This window comes from Stegostoma tigrinum, chromosome 6, assembly GCF_030684315.1.
Source record: "Stegostoma tigrinum isolate sSteTig4 chromosome 6, sSteTig4.hap1, whole genome shotgun sequence".
Lineage (NCBI taxonomy): Eukaryota > Metazoa > Chordata > Chondrichthyes > Orectolobiformes > Stegostomatidae > Stegostoma > Stegostoma tigrinum.
Window position 1 is genome coordinate 77,547,584 of NC_081359.1, and position 21,298 is coordinate 77,568,881.

General features: G+C 41.0%; 1 protein-coding gene across 7 annotated transcripts in view; it reads left to right on the top strand.

Moving 5' to 3' along the window:
* Positions 1-21,298, top strand: part of LOC125453166 (actin-binding protein WASF3-like) — a 116,561-nt gene that overhangs the window by 2,810 nt on the left and 92,453 nt on the right. Inside the window, exon 2 of one of the 7 annotated variants that reach the window (XM_059646683.1) lies at positions 16,301-16,353. The exons of the other annotated variants lie outside the window; for them this stretch is intronic. The gene's annotated coding sequence lies outside the window, so the exon portion shown is untranslated. The remainder of the gene's footprint in view (positions 1-16,300; positions 16,354-21,298) is intronic. 7 annotated transcript variants of the gene reach the window in all.

Sequence of the window (21,298 nt, forward strand, 5' to 3'; positions counted from 1 at the left end):
TTGGATCACCTCAAGTTCACTGTATTCCAGTCAGGAATGTGTTGGAATAGTCAAATCTGAAGAACTAACCTAAAGCTTGAGCAAGGGTTTCAGAGGCAGGAGAACTGATGAAGAGTGGTGACCACAGACGGAAATAGGTGGCCTTAGTGACAAGTGGATACTCATCTGAGGGTAAGATATAATGCACAAATTGTAGAATTGTGCTTCAAAGTCAGTCAGCTGCTTGGGAGAGGGATAGAATTGTTTGTCATATTGAAGTCAATGACCTCTGTCTTCCCAATATTTAATTGAAAAAAATTCTTTTTGTCCGGTATTGAATTTTGGTGCCTAATCCAAGTTTCAATTTAGTAGATGTGTCAATTGCAGTGCTGGTGAGGCAGAAATGCGTTTCGCCAGTGGGAATTGACATGTTTTTGGATCATCTTCTGAAAGGGTAGCATGTTAAATGAAAAATATGAAAAATATAGGAAGGATGTTGTGAAACTTGTAAGGTCTAGAAAAGATTTACAAGGATGTTGCCATGGTAGGATGGCTTGAGTTAAAGGGAGAGGCTGAATAGGCTCTATTTCCAGAGAGTGTCGGAGCCTGAGGGATGACCTTAAAGATGTTTATAAAATCATGAGGGGCATAGAAAGGTTGAATAGCCAAGGTCTTTTCCCCAGGTTACGGAGTCAAAAACTAGAAGACATACGTTTAAGGTGAGTAGGGAAAGATTTATAAGCGACTTAAGGGGCAACTTTTTTTCACAGAGATTGGTGTGTGTATGGAATGAACTGCCAGAGGAAGTGGTGGAAGCTGTAACAATTACATTTTAAAAGGCATCTGGATCGGTATATGAATAGGAAGGGTATGGAGGGATATGGGCCAGATGCTGGCGTATGGGGCTGGATTTATTTAGGATATCTGATTGGCATGGATGAGTTGCACCGAAGGGTCTGTTTTCATGCTGTACAGCTCTATGACTCTATAACTCAAGAAGCAGCATTTTACCATTACATCAGAGATAATGGGAACTGCAGATGCTGGAGAATCCAAGATAATAAAGTGTGAAGCTGGATGAACACAGCAGGCCAAGCAGCATCTCAGGAGCACAAAAGCTGACGGTTCGGGCCTAGGTCTGTTTTCATGCTGTACAGCTCTATGACTCTATAACTCAAGAAGCAGCATTTTACCATTACGTCAGAGATAATGGGAACTGCAGATGCTGGAGAATCCAAGATAATAAAGTGTGAAGCTGGATGAACACAGCAGGCCAAGCAGCATCTCAGGAGCACAAAAGCTGACATTTCGGGCCTAGGTCTGTTTTCATGCTGTACGGCTCTATGACTCAAGAAGCAGCATTTTACCATTACATCAGAGATAATGGGAACTGCAGATGCTGGAGAATCCAAGATAACAAAGTGTGAAGCTGGATGAACACAGCAGGCCAAGCATCTCAGGAGCACAAAAGCTGACGTTTCGGGCCTAGGCCTGAGATGATGCTTGGCCTGCTGTGTTCATCCAGCTTCACACTTTATTATCTTTTACCATTACATCTTTCAGTCTAGTCTACTGCATTTGCTGCTCACATTGCAGCAGCCTTTACATTTGCAAGATCAAATGCAGACTGGCGGGCCGTTTTGCAGAATACTTGTGCTATGTACATAAGAATGACCCTGACTCCCTCAGTTGCTTTCCATTTTAATGAACCATCTTGTTCTGTTGCTAACATTTCTATGCTGAGCTTGCTTTAACAGTCTAATGAGGCATAATACAAATTTGAAGACAAACACCTTGTTTCTGCTTAGGCAGTTTCTTGCCTCAGGTCTCAAAATTGAATTACATAACTTTAGAAATTGACTGCATTGTGTCTCGTTCTCCATTTTTTTCTCACATTCTCTTGCCCCCACCTCCCCCACAGCCTTTTCAGTTTGTTGCAAACAGAAATAGAAATTGCTTGATAAACACAGCTAGTCTGGAAGCATCTGTGGAGAAAAAAAAAGTTAATGTTTCAAAACCAGTGACCCTTCCTCAGAACCAATAGCAGCCAGACAAATGTGGTATTTATGTTGATGGGGGGAAAAGGGGTGAGCTGAATGTTAGAGGCTGTGCTCAGAGATAAAGAGAAAAGAAGCTAGGCAGATAACGGGATTGTTGTTAATAGGCGAGGAAGGAAGAGAAGCTAGATAGGCCAAATGACCTAGAAGTGAACTTTTTTCCTATATGGCCGAACAGACCCAAATAGACTATGTGAATGCAAAAGTCAAAAATATCTTCTATCCAATACCACCTGGTCCCATGGTTTTCAAGTAAAAGATTCCTGACTTGTAGTAGTAATGAAGTAATAAAGTCCTTGGCCTTTTACGCTGTTTCAGTGAAACTCAACACAAGCTTGAAAAACATTCTTCCAGTCTGCCCTTTGTAGCCCTCTAGTCCTATTCTTGACTTTAACAATTTGCCAGTAATTTTGCAAGGATGTACCAACACTTTGTGAAATTGGGGGTGGAGAGTGGATTACTACTTTGGATGTGGAATCCCATCTGTATTGTACTTGTGGGATGGTCTCTTGATTTTTGCCTCTTTATTTGCATATGCAAATTGGAACCTGTTTCAATATTCCTATGTTACTTGTTCCCCTTTCCATACAGCTATCCTGTTTTAAATATTCACACATTTTCTGAGTCTTCAAATGTCATTTATTTTTCTTTCTTTTCTTAGCATGCCTCCTTTTCTCTTACATTTCTGTTATTTAACCATCTCCTGTTCTCCCTCTAATTGCTTCACCTTTGTTTTATGAGAATGTGACTTTAACCTCTAATTGCATCCCTTCTTTTCAGCTGTTCAGTAATATGTTAAGTCTTGACTTTTACGTCATCTGCAGAGATGGAGAGCAATTTGGATTTTTACATGTAGGCATTGGGTAGTGCAGGTATTGAGCATTGCTGGAAGTAAAGCCTATTTTGACAAAGTAGTTTGTCTTGCACCCATCAATTTGCAAGAATACCAGTTCTGTCATGATTAGTTGGCAATTGAGCTCTGGTAGAGGCATTGACATGAAGAATGTGGTCATTAATGTTGATTGACAATTAACTACCAGGCAGATAAACAGGAGGCTGGAAGAACACAGCAGGCCAGGCAGCATCTGGAGAAAAGGAGCAGTCCACATTGTGGGTATTACCCTTTGTTAGGACTGGATGTGGGGTAGGGGAAGCTGCAGATAAAGAGTTGGGGGGGAAGGGGTGGAGGCGGAATTGTGGTGATAGGTGGATACTGGTGGTAGGTATGACCTGGTTAGTCGATGGGAGGGATGAACCTGGTTGGTGGCTGGAAGGGTGGTTTGGAAGGTGGAATGGAAGCGAGGAGGTGGGGCTGGAAGGAGAGACCAGGGATGGGTGGCAAGGTTATTTGAAATTAGAGAACTGAATATTGAGTCCTGTCGGCTAGGGCCCCGCATTGCCCAGTTCTACCTGCTCCTGGAGATCCACAAGTCCAACCACCCCAGCTGACCCATTGTCACTGCATGCTCCTGCCCCACTGAACTCATTTCTTCCTACCTCAACTCCATTCTCACCCCTGAAGTCCAGACACTCCCTACCTACATCTGGGACATAAACCACGCCCTCCACCTCTTTGGTAACTTCAAGTTCCCTCAACCCCAGCACTTCATCTTTATTGTGGATGTTCAATCCCTATACACGTACATACCCCACAAGGACAGCCTACAGGCCCTCAGATTTACCTCTCCAACAGACCCATCCAGTTCCTTGACACTAATACCATGGTCCGCCTCACTGAACCAGTCCTCACCCTCAATAGTGTTTCCTTTAATTCTTCCCACTTTCTCCAAATCCAGGAGGTTGCCATGGCCCCAGTTATGCCACCCTCTTTGTTGGTTATGTCAAACAGTCCCTCTTCAGGTTCTGTTCCCCAGTTCTGCTGCCATTACAGCGATGACCGCATCAGTGCTGCATCCTGTACTCAGTCTGAACTGGAGCAGTTCATCGACTTCACTAACAACTTCCACCCTGCCCTCAAATTCACTTGATCTATCTTAGACAGCTTTCTCCTCTTTCTTGACCTCTCCATTTCCATTTCTGGTGACAGCTAATGTACTGACATTTACTAATAAACTCACAGACTCCCATAGCTACCTAGACTACACCCTCTCCCACCTTGTATCCTGCAAAAACTCCATCCTGTTTTCCCAACTCCTCCATCTCCATTGCATCTGCTCTGATGAGGAAACATTCCACTCCCAAGCATCCTGGATGTACGCTTTTTTCAAATCATGCTGTTTTCCCCCCTCTTTCATCCAGACAGTCCTCCACTGTGCCTCCTCCGTTCCCGGCTCTATGGCTCTTAACCACTGCCCCACTCCAAACATAATGAAGAAAGGGTCCCTGTTGTCCTCACTTTCTACCCCACTGCATCCAATGTATCATCCTCCAATAATTCCGCCAGCTCCATTAGATCCCACCACCCAGAACGTCTTCCACTCCCCATCCCTCTCTGCCTTTCGCAAAGACCATTCCCTTCACCACTCCTTAGTTTGTGCCACACTCCCTACCAACCACTCCAACCCACCGGTATCTTCCCCGGTAACAAAAGATGCAACACCTGCCCATACACCACCTACATCACCTCCATTCAAAGCCCTTCCAAGTAACACAGAGCTTCACCTGTACCTCCTCCAACCTAATCTATTGCATCCGGTGCTCCCAATGTGGTCTTCTCTACGTTGGTGAGATCAATGTAGACTAGGTGACAATTTCACCGAGCATTTCCGCTGCCCCATAACAGCCAATGTAATCTCCTTGTCACTGTCTTTGGCCTCCTCCAGTGTTGCAGCGAACCGGAGCGCAAATTTGAAGAACAACACCTCATCTTCCGCCTGGGCACCCTCTAGCCCAGAGGACTCAACATTGCATTCTCCAATTTCAAATAATCTTGCCACCCATTCCCCGCCTTCCTTTCCAGCCCCACCTCCTCCCTTTCACTCCACCTTCTGACCCTCCTTCCAACCACCAACAGGATTCATCCCTCCCATCGACCAATCAGGTCGTACCTACCACCAGTATTCCCCTATCACCATCATTCTGCCTCCGCCCCTTCCCCACCCTTTACCTGCTGCTCACCTTGCTCCCACATCCAGTCCTGAAGGAGGGTGATACCCGAAACATTGACTGCTTCTTTCCTCCAGATGCTGCCTGGCCTGCTGTGTTTTTCCAGCTTCCTGTTTATCTACTTGGATTCCAACATATGCAGTTTTTTTGTTTCTAACTACCAGGCAGATTGACTCTGATTGGTCAGGGCATTGTCCTGAGCAATGAAACAGTGAGGGGCTGTCACGTATTTCGTTAAGTTGAAATATGCACAATATGTGTACATGTTCCTTCTGATCTCAAAGAACAGGACCATGTATCTTAACATGTATAGTTTTCAGTACACACGCGTCTCAGTGTAAGCATGACCAACAATACTGAATTGGCTGTAAGTATCTTTTTTCATACATTCAGGATTACCCAGCAGATGTCCAATTACAGAATTACATCTAATGTTGCACACTTTTGCACTTTTGCAAGTGTGCATAGGTTGCCTACGATCAATCTGCTTATTTTGAACAGTCAAAGGGATATGTTGTTTTGTATGATCTGTCAGTTTTTGGGATGAATGTCCTACAAATCTGGCATTGCACCTGCACTGAAATTGTTGGACCACACTACTCATTTATGTGAAAGGCAGAACACCTTTTTGGCTCAGTGGCAGAATCCTTTCAGTGATGAACACCATTCATATTGCTACTACGTACTGAAACAGCTAGCTTTATCTGTTCCTCAAACTTTTGAGATTCCTTATCCTTCCAGATAGATTATGTACTTTTCAAGTCAAGATTGACAATCTTGGTTCCCATGATGAGTTTGCATGATTTACAGTGAGAAATGATCTATTCAGGCTAGCCGTTATTAAACAGGATGACTTTGATGCACCCTTTCTCAGCATCACATTCGTAGGATGAACAAGTGGCTTGTGTCACATTTATGAAGTTGATCATAAGCTCAAATTACAGACTGTGGAACTGTCGGAATCCCAACATGTATATACTTCCATGTGCTTAAATAATTGGTCTTATCAGCAACGTTGTAAATCACGAACTTCAAGGCACCAAGAGTAGGAGGTCCCATGCCCCATCTCATTTCTGCATTCAGAATTATCTCAGTCTAATTATCTATTTTCCTCAGAGGGATTGCTTTCTTTTAAGATTCATTCATAGTCCTTGGACATACATTTTAGAAGCTGCAGTTTTAATACGTAAGTGCAGGAGTACATGCTATTATCTGTCTGATGAATATAACATAAGAAATAAGAGCAGAAGTAGGCCAATTGACTTCTTAAGCCTTCCCCAGCTTTTAGCAAGATCATGGCTGATATGTCTCAGGTCTCAACTCCTTTGTCGTGCCAGTTCAACAATGCTATCAACTCCCTCATATTTCCAAAATCTGTCTCCTCTTTAAATAAGTTTTTGGTGATATAGCCTCCACAACTGGGTGGGATAGAGAATTCCAGACATTCACAACCCAGTCATTCATTTCTGTATTTTAAACATGCTCCCTTAATCTGTAACTATGTCCATTATTTTGAGATTCTCCCATGAGCAGGAACATCTCAATATCTAATATATCAGGCCCCATCAGAATACTGTATGTTTCAATAAGATCATTATTCATGTTTCTAAATTCTAATGAATAAAGACCTAAACAATTTAACAAGTCAGCGACTTCAACAGGGACCTGAATTGTAGAATACAATCAAATGTGGCCTCAGCGACAAGTTGTAACCATAATTCCCTATTTTTAAACTCTAATTCCTAGCAATGAAGGCAAAAATTCTATTTGCCTTCTGAATTATTTGCTGTATAGGAATGTTAAAATTTTCAGCAATTTTTGATTCTGTTTCTGATTTCCAGAATCTGCAGGTTTTAGGTTTTTTTGCTTTTTCTGGTTAATTCAGAAGAACATCCAGATCCTATGTTTCACTTAGTCTATCTCCATTTGCATCTTCCTTCTCAAAATGCTTGACCTCACACTTTCCTACATTAAACTCCACCTGTTAAGATTTTACCAACTCACTAAACCTATTTACACCCTCTCACAAATTCCTTACGTCCTCATATGTCTTCCCACCTACTTTTGTATCATCAATAAATATGGATACATTATACTCTGCCTCTTCTTCAAAGTCATTAATGTTAGTATTTGGGAGGTTTGACTCATTTGATCCTGCCATCGAAGACTGGGCCCACTATATTGAAAGAACGTATTACTTTTTCCAGGCAAATGACATTGGGGCAGACGAAAAGCAATGAGTAATTCTCCTGACACCTTGTGGACCTGCAGCTTTTTTGGTTATTAGGAGCCAAACTTTGTCTGAGGCACCATATGCTTAAGCCTTTCAAGAGTTGATGGATTTAGTTTGTGAATATTATGGCCCTAAGCCTCCACTAATATTCAGATGCGTCGGTTTTACTCAGTAATTCAATAACGAGGGGAATCCTTTTTGAGATTTTTGATGAGCTGTAAATGACTGGCAGAGGCATGTGCTTTTGGTTTAACACTAGGTAAGATGATAAAAGATTGTTGGTATGTCGGATCAATGAAGTAACCATACAAAAGTACTTACTAGCTGAATCCCAATTGGACTTTAAACAGGCACCATACCTGGCTTTGTTATTAGAAAATTCAGCAAGTGGAGCATGATTTACAGGATGTACTGACGGAAGTAGACAACATTCGCCAGGCCGAATGAGCTTGGGGAACACCACTTGAGTAAAGGCAATTATGTAGCCTCACTCAGGAGATATCCTAAATAGAGGGACTGTGGGTCAGCCCACATGCAAAACTCCAAATCAAAGCCAAGCCTCAGCCAAATGGTTAAAATTTTCTCAAATCCCAGCCAGCAGTCCATTATAGTTGTTGCCAGTACATATACTCAAGACAGCAAAAGAGTCCCGGTAGGCCTGAATTGACTGAGAGGATTCAAAGCCCTGTGTCCAGGAAGGTGCACACCCTGGAAAGTCCACCTACAGCTGGCTTAGAATAGTTAAATTGCTTAGCAACATCCAAAACAGAACCAATCAAAATAAACATTTGGTTAAATGGTCACCCAATTCTATTGGAAGTCAATACTGATGTGACTATATCAGTATTGTAGAACCAGTCTTTACCAAAATCACTCTGGATTCCAACCCTTGAGTTTGTGTAGGACCTCAGCCAGGCTGAGCACCTATACCAAGGAACACCCGGAAATTAAGGATATAGCTCCGGTTCCTGGCTGTTTATGAGAAGCAACTGATTCAGTTACCACTGATTGTAGTAAAAGGCTTGGGGCCAAGCTTGATGGGGTAAAATTACTTGAGAAAGATTCAACTTGATTGGCTCAACATTTTTCGTTTAAAAATGGCCGTCTGAGCGAAGTCCTAATTGAATACCCAAAGGTTTATGAGGAAAGTCTAGGGACTATCAAAGGGACCAAGGCTACCTTGCATGTTGATCAGCCAGCAATTCCATGATTCTGCAAAGGCCGCCCAGTGCCATTGACCTTACATGCAAAAGTAGAGGCAGAAATCAGTACGCTGGAAAGCAAAAGAATCATCAAACCATTACAGTTTTTCGAATGGTCAAACCAATTGTGAAGTCTGAGAGTTCGCTTTGCCTTTGTGGGGATTTCAGACAATTGGTAAACCACTTTTCACAACTGGATAAATACCCAATCCCTCGCATTGAGGACTGATATGCAAAATTAGCAGAGGGACTGCCTGCAGAAAGCTGAACATGAGCCATGCATATGTGCAGTTTTGATTAGATGAGGATTCACAGAAGACCGCTATAATTAATACCCATAAGCATTTGTACCAGTATATGAGACTGCCTTTTCAGGTATCGTCAGCCTGTGCCATTTTCCAGCAGACAATGGAGAACATTTTACAAGGCCTACTGGTGGATGTGATTTATCTGGATGACTGCTAATAACCAGGAAGACCAATAAAGTGCATTTCGAGAACTCAGACAAAGTGCTTAAACGTTTCTCCCAGGTGGGTGTTTGCCTTTAAGAAGGAAAAATTTGTGTTCCAGGCACCTCAAGTGACCTGCTTGGGCTACAGTCAACAAAACTGGGCCACATCGATTGGAAGATAAAGTGAGGGTTATCGAAAGTGCCGTAGCCCTCACACCTGTACCACAACTTAAGTCTTTCCTTTAGTTGGTGAATTATTACAGAAAATTTGTACTCCATCCTGGCAACCCAACATAGGCTATTAAAAAGAGACAGATTTAGAATACCTACAGAGTGGAAACAGGCCCTTCGGCCCAACAAGTCCACACTGCCTCTTGGAGCATCCCACCCAGACCCATCCCCCTATAATCCACACAGCCCTGAACACTACAGGCAATTTAGCATGGCCAATCCACCTAGCCTGCACATCTTTGGACTGTGGGAGGAAACTGGAGCACCCGGAGAAAACCCAAGCAGGCATGGGGAGAATGTGCAAACTTCACACAGACAATTGCCCAAGGCTGGAATCGAACCTGGGTCCCTGGCGCTGTGAGTCTGCAGTGCTAACCACTGAGCCACCGTGCTGCCCCTGGAAATGGTCTTGTAGCCAAGAGGTAGTCTTTAGGGAAGGGAAGAAGCAGCTGTCGTTGTCTAAAGTGTTGGCACACAATGCTCCCAAGTGAGATGAGGTGCTGAGATGTGATACCTCCTTGTATGGTACTGGAGCAGTGTTAGCTCAATGATGGACCAGTGGAAGGGAACGCCTAAGAATGCATGCTTCCTGGACATTGGCTGATGCCAAACAAAAACACACCTCGACAAAGAAGGAAGGTTTGGCAGTCATCTCTGGTGTAAGAAATTCCAGTAATACCTTTATGGACATAAATTTGTAATGATAATGGACCATCAATTTTTGCTTAGGCCATCTGGGAGACCAAGTCGCAAATGCAGAGGCCATGATCTACCAGCACTAGAAATCTGTTCTGGTTTTAAACTTTCTTGATACCCTTCCAGCCTCTACTGACAAAATCAGATTGTGGACACAGAAAGATCCTGTCCTGGCAAAACTAAAACACATGGTGGTAAAGGGGAAACTAAAGGGCCAATGTAACCAGAATTGAAACCTTTCTGAATCCAGCGAGACAAGATCACCATGGCAAATGGCATATTATTATAGAATGCAGGACTGATTGTCCCAAACAAAGGTTGCCACCAAATACTGGTGGAACTCCACCAGGGTCATCCAGGTGTTCCCAAAAAGAAGATTTTGGCTAGAAGTTATGTCTGGCATCCAAGATTGGATACCAACATAGCCGTGTTGGTAGGGCAGTACCCACAGTGCCAACAAGGACAAAAATTACTGTCAGCAGCTCCCCCACATTCGTGGAATGTCTGGCTAAAACCTGGATTCGGTTATATGTCCTTTCATGGACTCAATATTCTTAGTCATTGCCCATTCAAAGTGGTTGGACGTACACAGAGTTCTTTCGTCAAACATTGGCATGACAATTGAAAAGCTGTGTGCTTTGCAATATACAGACCATCATTTAACATCAGTGAATTTGAGTATTTCCTAAAGCCGAATAGCATTTGGCATGTAAAGACAGCTTCATATCATCTATTGGCCAATGGTCTGGCAAAAAGAGTAGTCCAAACTTTGAAGGCACACTTGAACAAATAGCCTACAGCTTCACTCGATACCAAACTGTCCTGGTTCCTGTTTGATTATAGCACCAGCCCTTGCACAACTACAGGAACAGTTCCAGCAGAGTTGCTAATGAGCTGAAGACTCCACACCAGGTTAAATCTGATCTTCCTGGACCTGGAGGGAGGGGGTGGTGAAACAGTATCAGGAATGCCAATACTGAACACAAGACTTGAAGTGAGAGATCTAGTTTGCTTCAGGGGATGAAGTTTGGTGTTGTGACAATGGAATAAGTAAGAGATATGGTTGACATGAGGTCAAGTCTTCTGACATACAAAGTTTGTGTACCCAAGGAGATCCTGAACAAGCATGTGAACCACATGAAAGCTGTGACTCGCAAACAGGGCAGGGGCAAAACACACGTTGCCCTCAAAACATCCAGCAAGGCTGTCAGAACCTGTATGTTCTCCCCCTCTGCCTAGCACCAAAGAAACTCCTGATGATGAGATGGACATAGAAGATATTGCGGCCTCAACACCATTTCTGCCTGAAGAAGATGAATTTCTTCTGAGATGCTCCAAGTACAAGAGGTGGGTTATGAACCAGTACACACGACCAGTATCCAAGCCAGAGTTGGAGGAACTGGACCTGGTACAAAAACATCCCAGCAGAGGCTACAGGAAGAAGAGTGGGCCTACATCCCAGGACTTTAGAAGGAGAGGGAAGTAGTGATTGGAATGAAGTTAGCCAGGAATATCTTGGAATATCAGTTCCTTGATTGATTGGACCAAGTTAACAGTTCTCCAGTGAGTCTGGCTGACAGATCTAAATAGGAGTGTCGAGGTTCTGTTCACTCTAGGACTGGCTCTGAGCTAGCTGGGATAGTGTTATGTACTATGCATGTGTAAATAAAGGGTGATTTGGTGATAGGATAGTGGCCTTTCTGAAGTTATTTCAAATATAGATAGTAAGTAATTGAGGCTGTAGGACTGATCTCTGTGACATGCTAATAGTTGCATCTTTTGAACCTGAAAAAGATCTATTTTTCTCTGCTCTGCCTTATTATCCCCAATACTGTGAACTCCAGTCTTGTGCAATAGCTATATATGTAGCAGGTTATCAAATCATTCTGAAAATCTAAACAGATTAGATCTACAGTTGGTTGTGCTATAACGGGTGTTTGAGCAATGTGAAGTGGCTATAATGCGACTGATGAATAGGGGAATGCTATTTCTGAAATGCAAACTTGTGTTGGCTATAATGTGATTCCATTTGTATGTGGAGGAGTAAGTGTGGACATCACATGATTGTTTCACAGGCGCAATGATAGCGTCAAAAGACTCTCAGCGCCGGCATCACATGAATGCAGTTGACATTATCGTGGAGGCATGGGGTGATGTCATTAAGGACTGCTTGCATGCAGTTTGGCAGAAGCTTCTCCCAGATTTTTTCAAGATTTTAAAAACTTTGATCTGTCAGAGGAACTCCCAAGAATCAAAGAACGTTGTGTCGATCTTGCGAATCAAGTTGGATTTGAAGAAGTCAAGTGTGAGGATGTTGAAGAGCTGTTTGAGTACCACTGTGAAGACCTCTTTTCAGCTGATCTACAACAACTTGTGGCTGAGGGGGAAGTTGAAGCTGGACATGAAGAAGATGAAGTCCAGGATGCAGCACCACGAGAGCTTTTCGCTTCAATTTTGACTTCTATCCTGAGGGAAACTGAGAGCCAGTTACAACTCTTGGAAGACAACAATTACAATGCAGAATGCAGCAGAGTAGCAGTTCATGGAATAAAATCTTATTTAGCACCCTGTGAACAACTTCTTCATGAAAGAAGAAAAAGGGCAGAACAGCAAAAACTGGATGTCTCTTTTAAGCCAACCTCCAAGAAACAGAAGACAGTGAACCACAGCCACCCACTTGGGGATTAACTATTTTTCGTCCTAAACATGCAATTGCAACGGCACCTGAAGGTGATGATCATGATGGTGATGGTGACGACCCTCAGTTCCTGCATTAATAACCAAGCAGCCTCAAAACCTCCTCCCCCATCGAGTAATCTTGAAATTTTCTCAAGGTGATGTGTAAAGTTTACTTTTATTTCATTATTAGATATGAATTAAACATTTATTCAAACTGTGTTATCTTTTGTGTTAGCTTTTGAATGATTTTTGAGCAATTTTGAGTGATTTTTTTTGGTAGTCTGCCCGTAACCCTACTTTTCCCATTGGCTCCATTATTTCTTAAGCTGGATTTTCTATAATGTGATGTTACGCAGGAACACAACTGTCGTGTTATTAGCAGAACCGACTGTACTTGTTCCACTTCACTCTTGATGGCTACAAAGAGGCCCCATATAGACAAGTTTTAAATTATTTTTCTGAAGCTAAGAAGAATAATGTGTGCACTGAGGGTTCCACAAAGATTATCTTTGCTGCAGTCATTAACTTGCAATGTTTGCGAGCCCATTCCTGGCATGGAGTATAGACCTTTGAGTTTCAAAGGAAAGTCCAATTGGACTCAAAGCATTATCTTGTTTTTCTGTCACCACAAATGTTGCTAGACCTGCTGGACATATTCAGCATTTCCTGTTTTTATTTCAGATTTTCAGCATCTGCAGTATTTTTATTTTATTTGAATGTTCATTGAGGTTTTGGGCAATCCTTCTCTTCCTGTATCATACTTGCTGTTTATATGGGAACATTGAGGTGGCCTTTGCTTTCTTGACAATTTAAAATTTGATTTCATGATGGGAATGGCGGAAGTTGTTTTAAACCCCCTATTGTGGTGACCATGGTAGGAGGGAATTGAAGTAAATGTCATAAGACAAGAAGACCATAAAATAGTCAAGCAGAATTAGGCCATTGAATCCGTCCTTTCCCGGTTATCCTCCAGTTCTTCAGTGCATGACAGTGGAGCTTTCATTTTTTACATAGCATCAGTTTGCTTTCAGTTGAGTTGGTGGCTACTTTGTAGTCACTAAGATGTTCCAAACTACTAAATGAGGATGAAGTGGGCTGCATTTAATTGAAGAATTGTTCAAATGCCAGTGCAATGCCTTATTTGTGATAATTTTCTTCGTAGGTGGGCCTCGTGGTAAACCTGTTGAGAGAAAGATACTACAGTGGGTTACGTAGCTGGAGCTTGTTACAATACCTGATTTTTTTTTAAAAAATCATTTTCATACATCAAATTCAAGATGTTATGCTTAGGTAAAAGCGTGGTCTCCTGAAATGTGTTATCTTTGTTCACTGGTCTCCTTTCACGCTTCTTCAGCCCTTGTTACAGCTGGAATTGTTACTGTTTGTGAGAATGTAGCACATTCAGGGACTTGTCCAGAATCAGTAGGGATCTGTTTTGGGGTCCCTTAGGTATGGAGAAAGGAAAGGAAAGTGGGAGTGAGGAGTGTCAGATCAGCTATGGTCCTATTGAATGCTACAGCAGATTGAGGGCCCGAATGGCCTACTGCTGTTCCTATTTCTTATGGCTTTACGGTCTTTTTCATTTTGGAGCTAACTAATTACTTATACTAGTTAGGTTGTTTAGTTAATTCAGTGGATTGATATTTTGTTTATCTGGTGATGTATTTATTTAACTCATGCATTATCTGTATTGTGAATAGTGTAACATTAAGTACATGGATATCATTATCAAATCAAAGTATCATTTGCACCTCACAACTACCAGACAACGACCAATAAACGGAGGGCTGCGGAGGCCAAGTCATTAAGTGTATTTAAGACAGAGATAGAAAGGTTCTTGATTAGTAAGGGGATCAAGAGTTCCAGGGAGAAGGAAGGAGAATGGGGTTGAGAAACATATCAGTCATGATCGAAAGACAGACCAGTCTCAATGGACTAAATAGCCTAATTCTGTCCTTATATCTTATGCTATTTTGTTCAGAATCAGATGTGTCTTATAGTAGTTATACAAGGTAATACTAAGTGCTATGTGCAATTTTGATTGCCTTACCTGAGAGGATATATTTGCCATAGGAGGAGTGTAATGAAAGTACAGTAGGCTGATGCCAGTGATTGGGGACTGTCGGAAAGATTGGTTTGACTAGACCTATGTTCACTAGAGTTAAGAAGAATGGCAAGGTATCTGTTTGAAATGTATAAAATCCTAACAGGGTTGAACAGAGTAGATGCGGAGATGCAGGAAGGATACTTCTCCTGGTTTAGAAGTCTAGAACAAGGGGCCACAGTCTCAGATATGGAACAGGCCAAACAGATCTGAGACCTGTGTTACTACTGAGATCGTACCACGGAAAGCAGTTGAGGATAAACATTGTATGTTTTCAAGAAGGAGAAGAGTATAGCATTTGAGGCTAAACGTACCAAAAGACAAGGTAAGAAGTAATTAGTAATCCAGAATCCCATGTTAATGTTCTAGGAGACATAGGTTCTAATCCCACCATGGAAGATGGTAAAATGTGAATTTAAAAAATAAATTTGGAATTATATCATAATAAAGATCATGTTGATTGTCATAAGAGCTATGACCCCGCCCCATCCACTTCTGTTTTGATTTAGCCCTACCTCTTTCTCAACCTTTTTTCTTTTGGTAATTCATCAGTTGTTTACTTTGTGAAATGGGTGATTGTTGGTGGTTTATTTGAAAGAAAGGAGCTGAGACCCGAGAGGTGGGCACAATGGAATTCTATTGAATTTAGGCCCCCTCCCTTTCTTTCTACTCTTCCTTTCCTTTGTTGTTGTCGCAATGGCCATGGTAGGCAGTGCTGTTTAATTGATTAGTAGTTTGCTTGGGTGATTTGGTGATGGGTTTTCTAAAAAAAGAGCTGAGTGTCCCCCACCCTCAACAGTATATTGATTTGGCTCCCTCCCTTGTTTTTTCTGTCTTCTGGTGTTTTGTCGTTGTGACATTGATCTTGGTAGGAAGTGTTTGTTAGTTGTGACTTGATCACTTAGTCAATTTGATAATTTTGTGTTGGACCTTTCAGAATTCAGAAAAAGCAATGCCCCTTTAGCAGGAGGTAGACGCATGAGGACTAGAGTGCATTATCTCCCATTTTCGCTTGATTTAGTTCCTTCCATTATTTCTCTTATGTTTTATTTCCTTTTATTATTTTGACACCGCCTCTAGAGTGTAATGTTTATAATTTGTAATTTGTTTAACGAGTTAATTGGGTAATTTAGAGGGTTTGTGCAAGGGAAGGTTGGAAGTGTTTGGATTGGGTTTGAACCCTGGTTTTGATTCCTGTCTGCTATTTTTAAATATCCAAATCTGGTTCTCTCAAATTGACCATGTTATCATTGATAGATTAATGTTCATTGTTAATTAACTACTGTTCATGACCTTTTAATATGGCTTGTTCCTTTGTTGAATCAAGAACATATTGTTTCAGAAAACCAGCGCAGACGCACCCAGGAAATTTCCTATTTTTCTGACACCTGTAATCTAATAATATCAAAACAGAAAAAAAAGCTTCTTTACTTAAAGAGGAAGTGAGAGGCAAAAGTGAACATACGCCCCTTAGATAATGAGGCTGGGAAAATAATAATGGGAAACCAGGAAATGAATGTGAAGTTGGATAAATACTTTACACCACTGAAGAGTCATATCAGATTCGAAACATTAACATTAACTTTGTTTTTTTCTCAACAGATATTTCCAGGCCTATTGAATTTCTCCAGCACTTTGTTTTTAACTATTAAATGGTCAGTTATTTATCTGCTAAAGAGCATTTTAATGTATCTTTACAAACCTCTACTTTACATTTTATGAAATCCTGATGTTGTTCATGTTCCAGTGTTTATTTGATTCAGTATTGGCATCTCAAATGGAAAAACAGCCATTGTAATCTTGTGTTGAACCTTCTTGCATTGTTTCTGTCACAATGAAATAGAGAATGCTGTAAGTTAAAACAAGCTTTGTGATCTTCATGTATTTCAGTACAGACCGTGACTGCTTATCTACTCTAATATTAGAGGAGTGAATTTCAGCAATTAACAACTAGATGCAGTTGTTTGAAAATAGGAAAGCTACCTTTTGATCTGCTGAGGCTACCTGACTAGTCAGTAGAAAGACTGGAAGAGTTGACGGTATTTGTTGCTTATGGCCCAGGAAAAAAGATGTTTGAGATGACAATCTGATTGAACGGAGGCTATAAAAGTGTTGTTAGATTAATTTGCACCCATTTCAATGAAATTGCTTGTGGGGCTCTGACAATAGTGCAAATGTCCTTGTAATATGGTGGAATTTTCTACTGATCAGACAGTTACAACACTTGATATGAAATTGTATTGAACTTGTATAATTGCAGCATTTGGATTGCTTGCCAAGTTGCCAACCAGATTGGTTTTAGCATTCTTAAATATTGCGTAGACAGTAGTTAAGTATGATTGGATAACATGAAAGCTGGTGCAGGAAGTTAAAATGCTGATATCTTTTGTGTTTGGGTTTATGGCACCTAATTTCAGATTTGGCCTTGAATGCTTTATGATTTTGTAGAAGGAGTGGAAATATGCCGTTGTTCACTGCCGACACCCCTCCTTGTTGATCTCAAAATCGTAGTAGCTGTGTCTTGATTTGTGAAATACTCATCTCGTTTAATAGGACTACTAACCAACACAAAAATCATAAGTTGCTTGAGTTCTGGGAAAAAGCCAGATAGCAAATTATGCTCTGTGTTTTCCTATTGTATGCTAGAGGAAAGTCTTATCTTTTGTTAAGGGTGGTCCGTTGGCAACTGTTAACTGTCCTGTGCACAGGGCTGAAAAGCTATTTAAAGCGTAAAAGTTGATTTCCTTTATATTGTGCAAAGGAGCCATATCTTGTTTGCTACTTGGTAACAGTTGATTTCAAAAAGATACAAGAATATAAATTTAAGGATTCCAAACAGTAAGTTGCGATTCCACCATCATTACAAAATCTGTATTTTTGAATTCAGCTGCTTGGTTTGAAGCATTTGAGTAGGTTTCTTCATATATGATGCAAAATACCTATGTGTGAAATAAGATGCATTGTAGCCATATATTTTTAAGCTTTCTTTTAAAGAAGCAATGCTTTGGATGCAGCCAAGAATAAATTTACAGTTCGCTGCTTAGGAAATAAAAACCTCGGTATAAGGGATAGCAAATGAACCTAAATTAATACTTTGATTTAGTATTAATACTTTGATTACTCACCTTGGTAAATCTTGAAGTCTAAACCCTAAACAAACAGTTGCATTTAATATGTGTCAATTTAGAATAAACTGTAGTTTTAAACTCTAGTTCTTCATATAAGTGTTTAACAGCTTGATTATTTTTACAGTTGAAAATTCCAGCTGGCTTCCTGTTTTGACCTATTACACATGCTGAACATCACATAAACACTTGCCTTGCATGTTCAAATAACCTAAGGTTGAATTCCTTTCAAAGAAATCAACTTCCATGCTCTTAAAGTTAAGAAAACAGATTGCTTTTTAGTGTGTTCCAGTTTCATTTTCTGTACCAAATCTCATCGTGTAAGTACAGTATTTCCAACTCATCCATATAGGTTTCTAGACTTACAAGTAGATTATAAATCGAGTGACATAGAAACTTAAGCAATTTCTGAAAATTTCCCAAAATAAACTGAGTATGAGATTCACAAGCTTGCTTTACAGTTTCTGCTGAGTTAATTCTACTGCAAGGGACATGCAAATTCATTATGCAGGTAGCATGAAGCTCCAGGTCTCCTGAAATCCAAGCCCAACAAACTGAGTCATATCTTTGTTTACATTTTTTATTTGCTGCCTTCGTTTGACCTTTGTAGGCCTGAAAGTTTAGAAAGGGCTTATTTGAGCAATGTTACCTTGAAACCAAATTAATCCCAAATGGGTACAACAGCAAATAACAGTAATGAAGTTAATTGGGACATTATTCAAACCTTTATTTTGATCTATGGTAGGTATTTCTAATTAACCTGTTCAGATATGTTATGACACAACTCTGGAGCAAAAGGAACTTGAAACTGGCCCTCCTGACTCAGAGGTAGGAACACTATCACAATCTACACGACCTCTTTGATTCTGTATACATAACGTACATGAGGCCCATTTGATCCCATATATTCTTTCAAATTACCTGAAAGACACTGTGGTCAGAGATCAGTAACTTTATAAAAGAAATTTGAGTTCTGAGTTATTAACTGAAAGGACTCCTCTATGTAACTCACTGGTCAAAGTAAACACTACTGACAATCATCATATTTCAGAGCCATTTTTTTTAAGCCCAAAAATTTCAAAAGGACACCCTTGATCTATTTTATTTCTGTTTTGAGTCCCCTTGTATTTTATGGGAAATGATTGTTTCAGGAGTTTATTTTGATTCTCCTCAGTGTATCAAATATTCTTTGAACTATGAGATCCTTCCACTGGTGTGATTTTTTTTTCAACCAACCAGAAAACGGTCACCCGTTGTTAAGTGTTTTTTAAATTCCAGCTGGCCTTGTTAAATAAACACATGATACCCTTTGAATTGCAGTTACTTTAGGCTTTGATTAATAACTTGTTAACACCAAAACCTATGGATCATGAAATTACATGTTCATTTCATAGGAAGATTTTTAAACTTTCCCTTTCTTTATTTTACCTAGGATGTTACCTATCTGTGGGGGGCAGTGATGACTTCAGGAACATACTGAGTATCTATAATTCCATTGTCATGAGAAGAAAGATTTGTATTTATACATAATTTTTGTTTAAAACCAAGGAGAATTCCAAAATGCTTCCTAGCCAACAAAATACATTTAAAGTGTAGTCATTGTTGTTTTGGAGGAGATATAGCAGCCAATTTGCACATAGCTAGCTCCAACAAACAGTAATATTTGAATGACCTGATAAATCTGTTTTCGATTAGATTACCCACAGTGTGGAACAGGCTCTTTGGCCCAACAAGTCCCCACTGCCCCTTGAAGCATCCCACCCAGACCCATCCCCTATAACCCACACAGCCCTGGACATTGCAGGCAATTTAGCATGGCCAATCCACCTAGCCTGCACTTCTTTGGACTGTGGGAGGAAACCAGAGCACCCGGAGGAAACCCATGCAGACATGGGGAGAATGTGCGAACTCCACACAGACAGTCACCCGCGGCTGGAATAGAACCTGGGTCCCTGGCACTGTGAGGCTGCAGTGCTAACCACTGAGCCACTGTGTTGCCCCATGCTGTTGTGTTATTGATTGAGCAGTAAATATCCACTGTGAAATAACTGCCAGTTTTGTCTAGAAATCATCTATGCATGGGATTGGATATTTATCCAGTGGTAAAAAAATATGGTTTGCCATTTGTTTCAGATCCACACAAAGCTGATCAGGCCAGTTGGACTTCAGTGTTGGTACAACCGGTGCTGCCCATTCTGCAAACTCAACTGGTTTGATGATTCCTATCAGCTTTCTGGTTTCTGCCTTCACTTTTGCCTGTAATGAAATGGCACTAGGCCTTTCACGATCATGGAGTTACTTTCTAGTCAATATGCAACGTGGCCTTGGCTCCTTTGTTAGTACCTGGACTTTCCGTAAGACTGCTGGGTATTTGATTAAGAGATTTCACTGAGGCAGCCATTTTCTAATTGAAAAATGTTGAGCCAATCTAGGTGAACCTGTCTGAATCAGTTTTGCCCAATCAAGCTTGGGCCTGAACCTTTTATTACAATCAGTGATAACTGAACCATCTGCTTCTCATCAGAGACCAAACCAAAAGGTTCCCTGGTATAGATTTTCAGTGCAGCCGAGGGCTCATGCAAACTTAAGCGTTGGAGTCCAGAGCAAATTTTTTAAAAAGACTGGTTCTGCAATCACTGAAATAGCAGAGCTGGTATCAACTGTCACCAGAACGGGATGACCACTTAACCAGATGTTTAGTTTGATTGGTTCTGATTTGGATGTTGCCAAACAATTTAACTGTTCCAAGCCAGATGCAGGTGGACTTTCCAGGGTATGCACTTTCCTGAATACCTGTCTATGAGATCTTTTACTCAGTTTAGGTCTGGTGGGACTCTCTTGCTGTCTCTAATCCACATACTGGAAGCAATAACAATGACTTGCTGGCCTGGATCTTGAAGAAAATGTTTGGCCGAGGCTTGGTCTTGTTTTGGAGTTTTGCTGTGGGCTGACCTAGAGTCCCTATGTTCAGGTTATGTCCCGAGTGAGGTAATGCAATTGCCTTTACTCAAGTGGTGTTCCAAAAGCTGAGTCGGACTGTTGAGGGTGACCACTTCCATTAGAGTACCCTGCAACTCATACGCTCCACTTGCTTCCTTTTACAATGATAAAACCAGTTGTCATGCTTGTTTGAAGTCTATTTAGGGTTCAGCTACTTGGTGCTTTTGTATAGTCACATCATTAATCCCACATACCAGCTGGTCTCTCTGCATCTCGTTAAGGGTTAGACCAAAGTCACATGCCTCTACCTGTCATCTTAATCTTGTCAACAATTCTGACATAGATTCCCATGACTGTCAAACTGCCAAGTAAAAACGATAGTGCCTCAGAATCAGGCTTAGGATCATAATATTCCTTAGTTAAATCTGTCTGCTCTTGAAAGGTTTTAGTATCTGATGCCTCAGGGAAACTTAGGCTCCTAATGACCAAAAAAGCTGCAGGTCAACAAGATGCCAAGAGAATTACTCATTGCTTT